At 44.0% G+C, this 13,679-nt stretch overlaps 1 protein-coding gene across 1 annotated transcript in view; it reads left to right on the plus strand.

Annotated features, from left to right (window-relative positions):
* The window catches only part of ELF1 (E74 like ETS transcription factor 1), a 93,901-nt gene that overhangs the window by 214 nt on the left and 80,008 nt on the right, over positions 1-13,679 (plus strand). The window lies entirely within an intron of this gene.

Below are 13,679 nucleotides of genomic sequence, written 5' to 3' on the forward strand. Positions count from 1 at the left end.
CCCGCCGCCGGCAAACTACCCCGGGCCGGACTGCCCCTGCCCCACCTCGGCTGTGGGAGACGGGAGGTGTGGGGGGTGGTGGGGTGGGTGCGCGAAGAGGGCTGGGGGGGCGGCGGCGGGCCCTATGCGGGCGGGGTGGGGGACGGCGGTGCGGGGCCAGCCGGCGCCCCGTCTCGCGCCGGACGCCGCTGCCAACTTTCTGAAGAGTTCGGGCAGCGCGTGTGCCGCCGGGGGGAAGGAGGGCGGGGGGGGGTGCTGCCTGCCGCCGCCTACTCCTCCTCACCCTGCCGCCGCCGCCTCACGGACGGCGGGGAGAGGCCAGGCGGCGGCGGCTCCGCGCTGCCCGGGGCTGGGCGGGGGGGCGCGAGGCGCGGACGGTTGGCGGGCGCGCGCCCCTGCGCGGGGAGGCCGCGGCGCGTGCGGGCGCCCCTGAGGCGGCGGCGGTTGAGGCGCGGGGGGGGGGCGGCGGCCGGAGCTGAGGGACGGCGGCGCCCCGGTGGCGGGACGGGGACACGGTCGCACACGGGCGACACGTTGGCCCCCGATGGGCCTCCGCGTTGCCGCCCCCGGGGCGGGGGGGTGGTGGTGGTGGTGTTCGTCCCTCCCGTGCCTTAGGGTGGCCGGGGGTAGAGGAGCCCTCTCAGCTGCCGGTCCTCCTCACCCACCCCCTCAATAAAAGTCATACCGGGTTTGTATTCACCCTTAGCGCTGTGTCGGTCATTTCCCGACGGTGCCGCGAAAAAAAAAAATAAAAAAGCTTAATTCACCGGCTACGGCTGGCAACTTTTTTGCTCTAGTCGCGCACAAGGGTTGGAGGAGAAGCCAGCGGAGTGAGTCATGGATTTAAGAGGCCCTCTGGTTGTTTATGGCAAAACCAGAGGGGGTGGCTCATTCAACATGTGGGAGATAAAGCGGAATAAGAGCTGCTTAAATTCATAATGGAAGGTTAAGGCAGAGGTACCCGTACGTACCACCCAGCCCCTGCCCCGGCTTGTGATCGAGCAGCCTTAAAAAAGGAGGGGGGGGGGGGGGGGGGGGAAGTAAACGTTGCTTTTTCCTGAAGGAGGACTTGTGGTCGGGCTGTCATAGCTAGCTGCAGTAGTTATGCGTTTGTCAGCATTTCCATTATAAGTGTAGTTTTTATGGAGTTTACAACTTGGTTATAAAAATATGCGTTGGGTTGAAACTTGGTTGGCGGTCTCTTCTCCAAAAACATCTTTTTAAGCAAATTTTGAAATTACTCTGCTAGATGTTAAGTGGAAATCCATGGAAAATATTGGCTTTTTATGTTTCTCTGAACTTTAAAACTTAGCTGCTTACGCACATGGACACATTTACAGCTGTTAGTCCAAAAAAAAAAAAAAAAGAATTTCCCCCCACAAAGTTTGTTAAATTAGGGAAGAGTTTAAAGGCTTGGCCTCTGCAGGCATGGCTTTTTACACGTTAATTAGTGCATCAGAGACCCTGAAGACTCTTGCATGGTCCTGCTGCCTCGCATTAGGGCACCCACCTACAGAAGTGACGTGGGGCACCGCGTGTATGCACAGCTCCGACCGAGTGCCAGGACAGCTTAGACACCTCAGCGCTGCAGATGAGAAGCCGGTGTTAAAATGAAGGCAGAATATGTTAACTTCACTCTGTGGGATTGATTTTTTTTATTTTTTTTACCGCGTCTGTTCAATTGCTGCTTCTGAGACAGGGAACAAGCAGAGTATTTAAGAGGTTTCGTTTGTATACCTCTGTATGTGCACGTATCTGGATCCCACGAAACATGTCTGCCACCCAGTGGATGTAGCTGAGCTCTATATACTCTATTCTATACATTTACTACCTCCCAGCCCTACCCTGTAGGTAAATTTGCAAAGCAAAGTGCTGAGGAGTTGTAAAAGTGCTGGGATCATCTGGCTGCGCTGGACCTGTGTGCGATGATGTGACGTGATCCGCCACCATCCTTCCCGTCCAGCTTGGGTGATGAACCAGCGGTGCATCCACCAAGGTGCAGCAGTCAGAAGAGGTGACACGAATGAGGGAGAGGTGGTTTCATGCCTGAGATGGCTGGAGAATTGGATCTTGCAGCCCCTGCCTTTCCTGCGGGATTTCCACATAAACATAAAGGTTTTCGCACGCGGTTTGTCTGGGTGCCTGGCCTGAGTCCCTGGGATCTGCTGTGTAGTTATGCTGACCTTGGCCATCTGGAACAAAAGTCAACAGCTGTTCACTCTTGATGTACAGAAGATGTTTTGTAGGTCTAAGCATGTTATAAATACAGGTCTTGAGTGTCAGAATTGCCTGCTCAGTGTCCTGTAGCTTTTTGCTCTGATCTTTTCATGTCTTAGCTTCCCATCTTTAAAAAAAAATGTGGATAACAGTATCCTTTATCCTATAGATTACTGTAGTGATGAGAACCATAAAAAGAACCTGGGAGAAAAGAAATAATTCCCTCTGTGCTTCGAAAGTGTGTAGTCATGCTCTAGAGAACAAGGGCAAAAAGAGGAATTTGTGTGTTAATTGTAGCAAAGATTCTATGGGGAAAAATATGTGACCAGGTCAGTTGCAATTAGAGATTGACCTCTATGCATATAAGCACTAGGAGATGGTTTTAATTACTGTACGCCACTTAGTTCTGATAATTCCTGAATTCTGCCGCGTTAATCACATTTTTAATACTGCTTTTTGTGTGTAATTCCCTAGGTTTTCTTTCCCTCAGGAAAAGAGCCAAAAAGCAGATAGGCAGCCTAGGGTAGTGTACTTGTGTCACCATCCTTCATCAGCTGGATTCCTAATGTAACACCTTGCACTCTGCTTTTGGAGCTCTCTGTTGAGGATAACCGCTGGTGGTAGGTCATGGCTGTGGTCTGTGTTGCTGCAAAGACCGATAGGATGGGGCAGGGAAAGGACAAGGAGAAGCAGGACTCATGTTCGTGTCCTGAGTACCTGGTGCCATCACAACCACCACCAGCCCCTACATGGAAAGCCTGGAGCCTGCTGCCGTTTTCTGGCTTGGAGCGTGGTTATTTGAGTTGCTTATTGCTGTGGAGGTGACCTATGCTGTCTCATCAGCGTGAGGAGTTGAGAAGAATGTGAATATGGCCTAGCAATTACCAACTGAGAATGCATAAAGTGACCAAATGCATGTGGATTTTTCCTGGGGCGCAGCAAGAGGGACACCTCCGATACAGCGGCTCCAGCCCTCATGTCAGATTTCAAATCTGTCACCAAGAGCTGAAAGGGCGCTGTAGCCTTCCAAGTTTGTCAAAGATTTCTGTTAACGTTGAAAGACAGCATTTTCCCTGGTCTTGTTCTGAAAACAGCTGAAGTATTTTGGCCGAGTTCTTCTAATTGCAGTCTAACTCCTTCTGCACCCCTCCCTCAGAGGCAACCTCTACAACACATGGAACAAAATTTAGCCCGAGGCAGACATTCAACTTGGAAAATTTCAACCCAAACAGTCAATGTCTGGCCAAGTTACAAGCAGCTGGAAGCAGCATCTTGCATTGGAAGTGTTCTGCAATTGCCTAATAGGCAGTGCTACAAGCTTCATCAATAATGTGTGTATGTGTATGAACATGGAAATATGCTGCTGAATTCTATTATTAATTAATAGATTACCCAGTTGACGAATTGGCACCCAGTTGTTTCTGATTTTTTTTTTAATAGACAATGGAACCTAAAAGTTTTCGGTTAATTGTATGAATGCTTTTCTTTATGCACATTATTCATTATTGTTTTCCTGGCTGAAAAATTGAAAACTTTAACATGGAGCCTCTGAAATAAGTGACAAGCCAGGGCTTACTCGTTCTGAGTCTTTCAGAATGACTTAACAATTGTTAAAGACCAATTTACAGTAGAGCGAGAGCAAATTGCTTCCCAGTGTTCTGAATTGTAAAAAACCACATCTCCCAAATTCCTAAGCTATTCATCAACTGTTCTGTTGTAGCAGACTCACCCTATATTGTGTCCCCGATATATCTACTAACTCTGCAGCGAAGTGTGAGTTTAAAACAATTGTGCCATGGAGTCACTGTGGAATAAATACCACAAACATTGGCAAAGTTGCTTCATAAATCTTTCTTCGTTTAGCGAGGCACTTAGGCGTGCCTTTCTTCTAGGGGAGTGCAGCTGTTTCTTGCGGGGTTCCCCAGGGGCTGGATCTCGGTGTAAGGCTGTTTAATATCGTTATATTTGCAGTTTTTGTGATGATATCTCATTGTTACCAACAGATCACATGCAGTTTGGTGCGCGTGCGGAATGAGATACTAGTATGGCATACTTTAAAAAAACATCACTTCTTAAAAATGGTTTGCATCCAGCAGAAAGCATTTTTCATGCAGCCAGATACAAAGGAACCAGGAATACAGTTGCACCAGCAGGATAGGAGACTGTCTTCGAACTGGTAATTTGAAAGAAAGCTTAAGAATTTGCGTGGAGAATCATCTCACCAGGAGTTTTCATTGTAATGCTGTGACTGAAGTGTGGTCTTTGGCTGTACAGCAATATAAATATTGCACAGAAATAGGAAAGTACGTGGCATTAGTAAGATCATGGGAATTCTGTGTCTGGTTTTGCTGCTCGCACGTGAGGAAGGATGTGAAATATTAGTAAGAGTGCAGTGATGAAAGCGATCCAGGGTTTGGAAACAAAGCTTCACAATAAAGGGTGTACGGAGTTTATTCAGCGCAGAAGAGACAGGGAGGGGAAATGATGCCTGTATATATATCATTCATATGTTTTAGGAAAATACATGATACTTACTTGACCCTACTGAGACATAAAGCGTCCAGGAGCTGGTTAGGTGTGTTGTACCTTGAAGTTATAAGTAGCAATGTGGGAAATAAAGCATTGTAATGGATTTGCTGCTGCTGGGAGTGTTTAAGGTGAGATGAGGTTTCCTTACCAAAGATGTTCTTTGGCTTGGTTCAGTGGAGGACATTTCCAGTGCATGTAGAAGAGGGAAGGACAGTGCTCTGTTCACCCACGTTCTACCCCGGATTGAGAAAACAGGATTATTTGTAGTGCGTTCCGTGTATTGTAGCACATATTGCTGCCTTGGACAAGATTATAATAAAAGTCATGCCTCAGAACTTGGCTGGTTTTCTCTTGGGTCAGGAAGACCATTTTTTCTTGGTCCTTGATTTGCTTTCTGGGATTATGATTAATGATTGTATACTATTCACTTGCCTCCAGAGCATCAACATCTGGTTGCAGCTGGAGGCAGGATATTGGGTACTCACCTTCCTCACTGACTTCTTTCTGTCAGTACAGAGTCCCATCATGTTTCCAGGTTGGCATACCATCTTTCTTTTCTCAGGATGCTGACAGCTATATTCAGGGATGAAGAAATTTCCCCTGCCGTTAGGTAGGCAAGGATGTCGCTCACCGTTCAGAAGTCAGTTGCCGAGGGCTTGTGGTACCTGCAAGTCTGCTCTCCCCATAACCACCTCTCTGTCCTTCAGACATGGCTCTCCTGCCACCGGATCTCCTGCTGCAAGCAGGCACCGGGGATGGGAGCCATGTGTGCGTATGGCTTGGCAGCATAGCACCCCTGGCAGACGCTAAAACAACAGAAGTTACGGCAGTAGAATAATTTTGTAACCTGAAAACACGAGACTGACTGCTTGAATCAAGTTGAAGCATCACCTGCAGAGTTACTTTTCAGGCAGCTCCACAATAAAGCTGAAGGTTTAATTTGGCTTGGGAATTGCACTTCAGCCTAGATAGTTATGAGATGATGTTTTATCATTCCATAGTTCATTCTTTTTAATTTAACAGACACATTTTTTCCCCTGGCATCTGAACTAGAATAAATTCACTTGAAGTGGAGTGTGAAGTATTTCTTTTTGTAGGAAATTTATTTTCTTGTACCTACTCTAGGGTACCTGGTACACAAAAGCGTGCCAGGATCTGATATTCAGTATTGCACACAGTGGTCTTGATTTGGGCTTTTTCGTTCATGCTTTAAAATATCCCATGAATGTTTTAAGGTAACGAATTGCATTTTCTGTACAGGATGACATTACCGGAAATTTTCCTGCTGAGAAGAACTGAAACTTGAGGAGCCTAAGTTCTTGTAAATCAGTATCTCTAGACTTCTCCAAAACATGCATCTAAGCATTTCTGCTTACTTGGAAATACTTAAGTGCTAAAGTACTCCTCTCAAACATGATTTCTAAAAACACTTTCCTCAGCTGCCTTATTGAGGCGTGCATTATTTTCTCAAAGAAAATAATGAGAGTACAGCCTTCTAGGCTTTGGCCTGTATGTCTGTCGCTACGCTCATTGGAGTTAATGGTAATGCTCTATTGATTTCCAAGAGATACAGGATCCAACTCACTAATAAAGTACAAATCAGGTTGGATGTTTTCAGTTTTTAATAATTTAAGTCAGGTTATTTAATACATTTCTTCTTGTAAAATGGCAAAATCGGAGAATCGACAGTAAATTTTGAATCCTCTTTTAATGTTCCAGTAGTTGGGTAAAACTTGGGTCAATATGGAGATGATAACGAGAATCACCGTGTGGTGTCTGTTTTGACAGTGCAGTCACGGGTTGTAGTTTTCCACCTCATGACATCTGATTGTATTTGTAATATTTAGTGAGTTTTATCCCTTTGCCGGTTGTGAAGTCAAACAGTATTTTAGGCTGAGATTAAAATTTACAGAATTGTTAAGTGACCTATGTCCATCTCGGGGGGTATATCGAATTTGAACATAATACTATTAAATATCTGAGCTATTTAACTGCCTGTTTGTACGCCTAACAGCATAAATTTTGGGTGCGTAGGATAATTATGCACCCCAACAACCGAATTAACAAAGGCTAGAAATAGCAGTAGGACCAAGTTCTCTCCAGGTTTGGTTTTTTTTTTTCTCCTCACTAGTGACAAATGTAACTGTAATCGAGATAGTCAAGTTAGGTGTTTTTACTGAATGTATTATGCTGTATCTGCCGTGTGTCTGCAAACTTCCCACGCAGTCCCTCGTCCAGCACATCTGCGGCCAGTGAAGATCTAATTTTGCCTGCCCCCCAGAATTCGTTTAATTTCCTTCTTTTATTTAGGTGTGTATACAGAAATACCTTTTCTCTTGTTAAAACCTACTATTTCAGATTCATCCACGTACTCTAGGCAGCGAGATATTCCTGTCTCTTTCCTTCTTTTTATACCATAGTGATGTTAAGCAGTTACAGTGTCTGGAGTACCTGGTCATACAGGCATCGAGCAAATTTAATGAGGTGTTTCAGCTTGCTTGACCATATTCTGCAACTTGTTTACGTGTCATGTATTCGGGTAGGAAACCAAGCCTGCTCCGAGCCCTGGCAGAAGGTTGCTCACGTGTTATCTGCTGCTGCAGCTTCTGTTTCGACATCTGCTGCTGCTCGGAGAGGTGCTGCTGCTGTGTCATTTCGCGGGTTAAGCCTGTATCGGATGCTTTTGGGGACACGAGCTGGTGGTTGAGAAGTGGAACCGCTGGTGGGAAAGTTGTTGGATCTGCAACTTGCTGCAGACCTTCAGAGACCTCTTTTGGGCAAGAGGGGTTGAACGGCATCGTGGTATCTGTTCTCTGCTTTTTAATTTTGTTAGGAGGGGAAGTTAATGAGAAATTGCAAGGTTTTCCAATGTTGATCAAGAGAATGACAGCAGGCTGGTTTGTTTTGAGGGAAACTGAAAGAGCCCGCTTTTTCACCAGTTTAAACAACTAAAGAGGTGAGGATGTTGTGCTACCCTGTGGCATAGGATTTGCTATTTTTTTAAGATTTCAGATAAATGACAGGGGAAGTGGTATTGTGGGTAAAAGGACAGCAAGACTAGTCAGCAAACGGATGGTGACGGTACTTAGCGTTCATATACTGCTGTAGGAGCACAGACTGATCCAACATGTCATGATAATAATGTGTTACCCAAGCAACAATAAATCTCTGGGAAAAGAGTTTCAGGAACTTCAGTATTTTGGGGGAGATCAACTGATTTAAACATCATCAATGTGCAAACTGAGTAACTCGGTACAGATAACTGAATTCATTCATGCATCAAATTCATTTCCCCTCGAGCCTAAGGAAGACTGCTCCTGGTCTTCATGCAGCCATTTGTACTGAGTGAAAATGACAGTGGGAGACAAGAGAGCCCCAACACCTTCTCGGCCTGGACCCTGGGCCTCTTCCATCCTGTGCTACTTCCTGGGGTGCGGATGAACCCCACAGAAATGAAGCCACTGCCAAGCTTGAATATTCTTAGCAGTAATTTCTCCAAACACCTTTGGGCAGCTCTTGCCCAGAGCTTTTTTTTGCTCTCCCTTCACATCCCCACCTCGCACATGCCAGACAGCACCTTCAAATGAAATGGCTGACATTTAATTGATATGGATCCCAACTGCAGGCAGACATCTAAGTAAGATGATGGGCCTGAAGGGCAGCCATGCAGGCAAAGGTGCCAGCTTTTTTGTGCTGAAAAAGTGTCGGTGGCATGTTTAAGAAGTATAGGGTGGCTGGGTCTCCATGCCCATGACTGCCGTGGCTGTGATGGCTACCTCTCTTCTCCATCGGTCACCCCCCCAGCAGCTTGTTGCTCATCTTTTGCCGGCATTTACTGCCGCACCCCGACCTGCTGGCTGAACACGGGAACCCTTCTGTTTCTGCCCAAATGATTTTGCTTAACTACATGGTGTAAACAGTAGATTTATTTCGGTTTAAGTGGACTGGGGAGCTGAGGCAGGTTCTGGTAAGTGTACCGAGAAGCTGCTGGGGGGTGGGTTGCGGAAATTGGTGGTGTGTTAGTGGAGACAGTGGTAATGAGGTGTGTCTGCAGTCTATTGAACTGTAAACCTTTCTCCAGCCTTGTGCCGGCATTTTACTCTTATGTTTCCTTCTGGGAGAGGGGAATTACACCCACATGTAATTGTGTGTGGAGAATAGGTGCCCCACCACCTGCCTACCTGCACTGAAGTAGCGCTGAGCTTTTTTCTTATGTATTTGGGTATCTGGTTGCTGTGCAGCATTTCACTGGTTGCCTTTTCAAGTGAGACCTTCATCTTGAGCCATCCAAAACAAACCTTTAGGGCTGTTTTTTTTTTTAGGTTTTCCTAGTTGAACAAATTTTATATGTTAACAGGTTTAGTCTTTAGGGCTTCTAAAAACTTTACTAAAGCTTTTTCAAATTCACTTTTCAAATGTTAGTGTTACAGCATAGTAAAACCTTTCAGCTGTTACAGGTGTAAAATTTTAATGAATGAATGAATTGGTTTCTGACCATAAACATATTGCAGCCAAGATGGTGAGAGCCAGAAATATACTTTCATATTTTTGGCAAATGACCATTTGTGAAAATTTTCCAGGATGCATCTATTGATGTTAAATAGTTTTCATTTCCATGTGATCAAATTTACTGGTATATTTTTATAATTTTTATACTCTTTCAGGAGGGGAAGGGGGTGATTGCATCATTATGTATCTCATTCAAGGTGAATTATTGCAAATATATTATGTAAAGTGTGATCTAGCTGCTTGCTTTGCCCCTGGACACAGTTTCTGGGTCAGTCTAAAACAGAGGTCAGACAGCTGAGCGGTCGAAGCACTTTTTCAGGATGTTGTTTGCTTAAGAGGTCTCTGTATTTTTTCTGTGAGAAAACCAATCCATTAACTTTTGTAGGTGTTGTGTTCTGTCCCTCTGAAATAAAAGCTGCATCAGAAATGGGGGTTCGTAGTCTCTGTTTTAGCATCTCTGTGTGACGAGCAGCTGGAAGGTCAAGTCATAGGCAAGGCTGTTACTGTACAACCCCCCCTCATTGTCTTCACTTAGCTAGGTGTGGGGTTTTTGTCTTTTCCCAAATCTGTACACGTTTGTGAAAGAAAATCACTCATTTCATGAAGAAAAAAGGTAGTTATACAGGGAATTGGCTTTATTGTGGAGAATTAGTGATAAATATTGCATACTTCTTCACATACTTTAAGACTCAGACTAAGCACCAGGTCTTACGTCTTTGCTTCAATACCTGTCAAGAACATTGCTTACTTTTCTGAGTTCTTTAATCCTCCCTTTTCTTGTTTTGGATTGATGTCAGGACATGCAATGCCATTAAATGTAGTTAGAGACTACATAGTTGATTGGAGCTTTTGGTTTAAGACATATGGTGGACAACCAAAAAATGCTTTTTCTTTCCTTTTTTTTTTTTTTTTTAGGTGGAGAAGGATCAGTTATGTGCATGTTCAGATTTAGGTATCCATTCTGTATATGTTATTATCAGACTGAGCAGTAGTCTAATTACAGGTGTTTCAATAGGCACAAGTATTCGTGCAGGTGCAGTTTAAGGGAGAAAATGCATAATTCTGGTTCTTTTGTATAGGACCACACTCACTTTTGCAGAATGACTACATTTTAGCAGAGGAAGCTATTATAAATGGGAAGTATTAGGAAAACCACTGAACTTGGATACTGTGTTAAAGAAATTGGAGGACTGATGTGAGAAGGTGGCTTTATGAACGCTGTCGCTGGCACTTTTTTGTATGTGTGCTCCCTCTTTCTTATCTAGTCAGATTTCTAAATCACGTTCTCCGATTTTTTAGTAAACTGAAGACAAGCAGAAATAAAAATCCTAAAGGTGTTTGTTTTTTCAACATTCTGAGGAAAATCTCTTTCTTGAGATTACTTGTTTTATCTGCCAGATATGCAGGTGAGGAGATGACTCCCGTATCTGGATTCTGTCTGGAAGAAGGTCACAGCTTGGGTGGCTTGAAAACAGACATCTCTATGCTTTTGCTTTGTGGAGCCACTGCAATAAAACTCTTCCATCTTTATTCCAAAATGTATCTTGAGAGTTCGTCCATATGCTTGAGGAATAGGGAACAGAGCTGGGGATGTAAGAAAATCAGGTAAAACAAATTAGAAAGGGAAGGAAATAGAAGAAGATAAATCCGAAGTAGTTGCCTCCTTTTAACTGTCAGGGAAATGAGATGCGGAAGAAACTCTGAATAATCCTGCTGATAAAATAGAGATAATTTAAACTGCTGTAGAATAACTGGGAGCTGGATCAGTGTGTACACAAGAATGTTGAGTTGAATTCATTACCCATGGTGAGAAATTTAAATTCCTCGCACCCAACTTCATGTGTGGACAATGTGAAGAACAATCATCTGTAGTTACAGCTTAGATTTCTCTCCTCCTCTCCCAAACATTGTGTTAGCGTGATGTAGTTTTGAGGAGATTAAGAGCATGAAGCGTGGACAGGCAGTTTTTTCACCTAATTAATGATCAGATTTTCTAAGTGAGCGGTAGCCGTCAGTGAAGTGCCAGAGCTTTCCCCATTGGGTGTGACCAAGAGCTCAACCTCTCCCCATTCCCTTTAGACAATTTGGGCTTACTTTGCTGTGCTTTACACTCAGGGATGAAGGTACAGAAAGCCCTGAGCAACTCTGTGGGGAGTCAGGTGCTGGTTTTAGCTTGGGATTGGTGCCAGCGATCAGACCCAAGGGGAGAGTGATGGGGAAACTGAAGCAACAAGGCCCCATCAGGGACGTGGGGGAAAAAGAATATATCAATGAGTAGCCTGCCACCAGCTCCATTTTATCTCACCAGCAATGTTTCTGGTTTTTTTCAGAGGATTTCCAGTCTTTATACCTTTGACATTGAATGAAAATGAAAATAAATGGATGATGAGGATACATCTTTTTGAGGCTTGTGCAAGCACACTGTATTTCTGCTCTGCTCAGAGTCAGAGAGATGGTGTGGGTGAACAAGTGTTCAAAGTCAGGTTGGACGAGGCTTTGAGCAACATGATGTAGTGCAAGGTGTCCCTGCCCATGGCGGAAAGGGTGGACTAGATGATCCTTGAAGGTCCCTTCTGACCCAAACCATTCTGTGATGTTGGATGGCGTGTCAGAGAAGGGCTTCATAACAAAACCAAACCTGAGTGTGCCAAAATGTATAGGGGGTAGAATACAGACTCAAAAAGTATCCAACTGTGGTGTTTCAGATAACTGGGGAGATGTCATTCAGATTTCCTCATAATTCCTTTGCAATGTTTTTCTGAATATGGCTTCCCAGCACACCAGAAGCTGTATAGTGTATGTATAGCCATATATTATATTGTATATACAGCCATGTAGTGTATGTATATATACACCATGTATATAAGTATACTCTCTATAAATAGCATGATTTTGGGCAAGTCTTGGGAGTCAAAATGTTAACCAATTTATAGTGGTGTATTTGCATCTACCTTAACTATGTTCTGCCTATTTCTCTGTTTGCTTTGTAACAGCATGTTTAAATTATCTTGAGGGTTTTGCTCTTTCATTGTGTATTTTGACCTTTCCTATAAATATATAGGAATTTAGTAACTTGACTTTGGGGATATTTTGAATACAACATCAAATGAAGTCATGAGTGGGACCCTTTTATCCTCTTCTCTCCTGTCATGGATTAAACCTCACCTAACACGAGCTTTCTCATCCAGAAGCACTGGCATCCAAATCCCTTTAGGAGAACTGACTTTGCAGCATTTTTTGACCATTTTGGATATGGAGGTAAGGGGAATGACCTTGCGTTAGTAAATGTCATTCTCCTTTTTTAAGACCTGTGTGGTTACGCCAGTAATGATGTTGTGCAAGGTGAAAGGCTGATGGGCAAAGGGGTAAGAGCCCGGGTCTAATTTTCTATAGTTAAGTAGAATTAGGAAGGAGAAGGCCTATTTATACCTTACATTACCCCCCCACCCCCATCTGCCCCCCATTTTGGGGAATACAGAAGTGTAGAAGAAAACAATCCTTGAACCAGCACAACTGCTCAATGATTATATGCTGTTTTCCACGTTCTTTTGTTTTGTCTGTTTGGATTAAAAGGTCTTTGCTGTATTAACTTTGGCCTGCAGATCTTTAGACTGCTCTTTTCTGCCTATAAACGTGAATTGTTCCCTGGACATTATAAGCAAAGAGCCAAGTTGCCCATGGATTTGTACCCAAAGTGTGGTGCTCCCTCCTCCCTGTTTCTCTCCCTACACAGAATCCAGCTGCCATTTCACCTCAAAAATGCAAATGTGCATCTCCTGGTGATACAGGTGGTATCTTTCCTGTTTGCTGCCTGGTGTTGCGAGTTGGCGCTCAATGGTACAAATGAATTTTCCAACATGCTGTATGATTTTGTTGTGTAATTCCTGCACCTCCAGATCTGACTTCTGCCGGAATAGTGCACATATGATATACCCACGTAGCTTTGAAAATGCTCACTGGATAATGTAATTTAATCAAATAGGATGGAGGGAAATTCGTATATTTTCAGAAAGTAAGTAGAAATAATGTACCTAACTCTGTTAGAATCACCTGAATCCAAAACCTTTGGATAGGTTATTTGGGATCTTCTGGTGAAGCAGCAGCCTGCTGCATGCAATTAAGGATTAGCAATGAAGGAATGAAAGGATGCTTGTTTACACTAGGGGAATTAGTTTTCTCCTGGAACAGAGTAGCAGGGAGAAAGCTGCTCTGAGTTCGTGCAAAGCAGCAAGGGCTCGTATCATAAAACCAACAGGCCTGAGGATGTGGGCAATTAATGGAAAAAAAAAAATAATAATAAAGTCATTTTCTTTACCCTTTCTCCTTCCTGAGTGAGATCTGTCCTAAGAAAAGCTGTTTTAATCATTCTTATTCGGAGTATTAAAATTAAATTAGTTTGATGTTACTCTTACGTAGTGGTTGAA

Source organism: Rissa tridactyla, chromosome 1 (assembly GCF_028500815.1).
Source record: "Rissa tridactyla isolate bRisTri1 chromosome 1, bRisTri1.patW.cur.20221130, whole genome shotgun sequence".
NCBI classification, from domain to species: domain Eukaryota; kingdom Metazoa; phylum Chordata; class Aves; order Charadriiformes; family Laridae; genus Rissa; species Rissa tridactyla.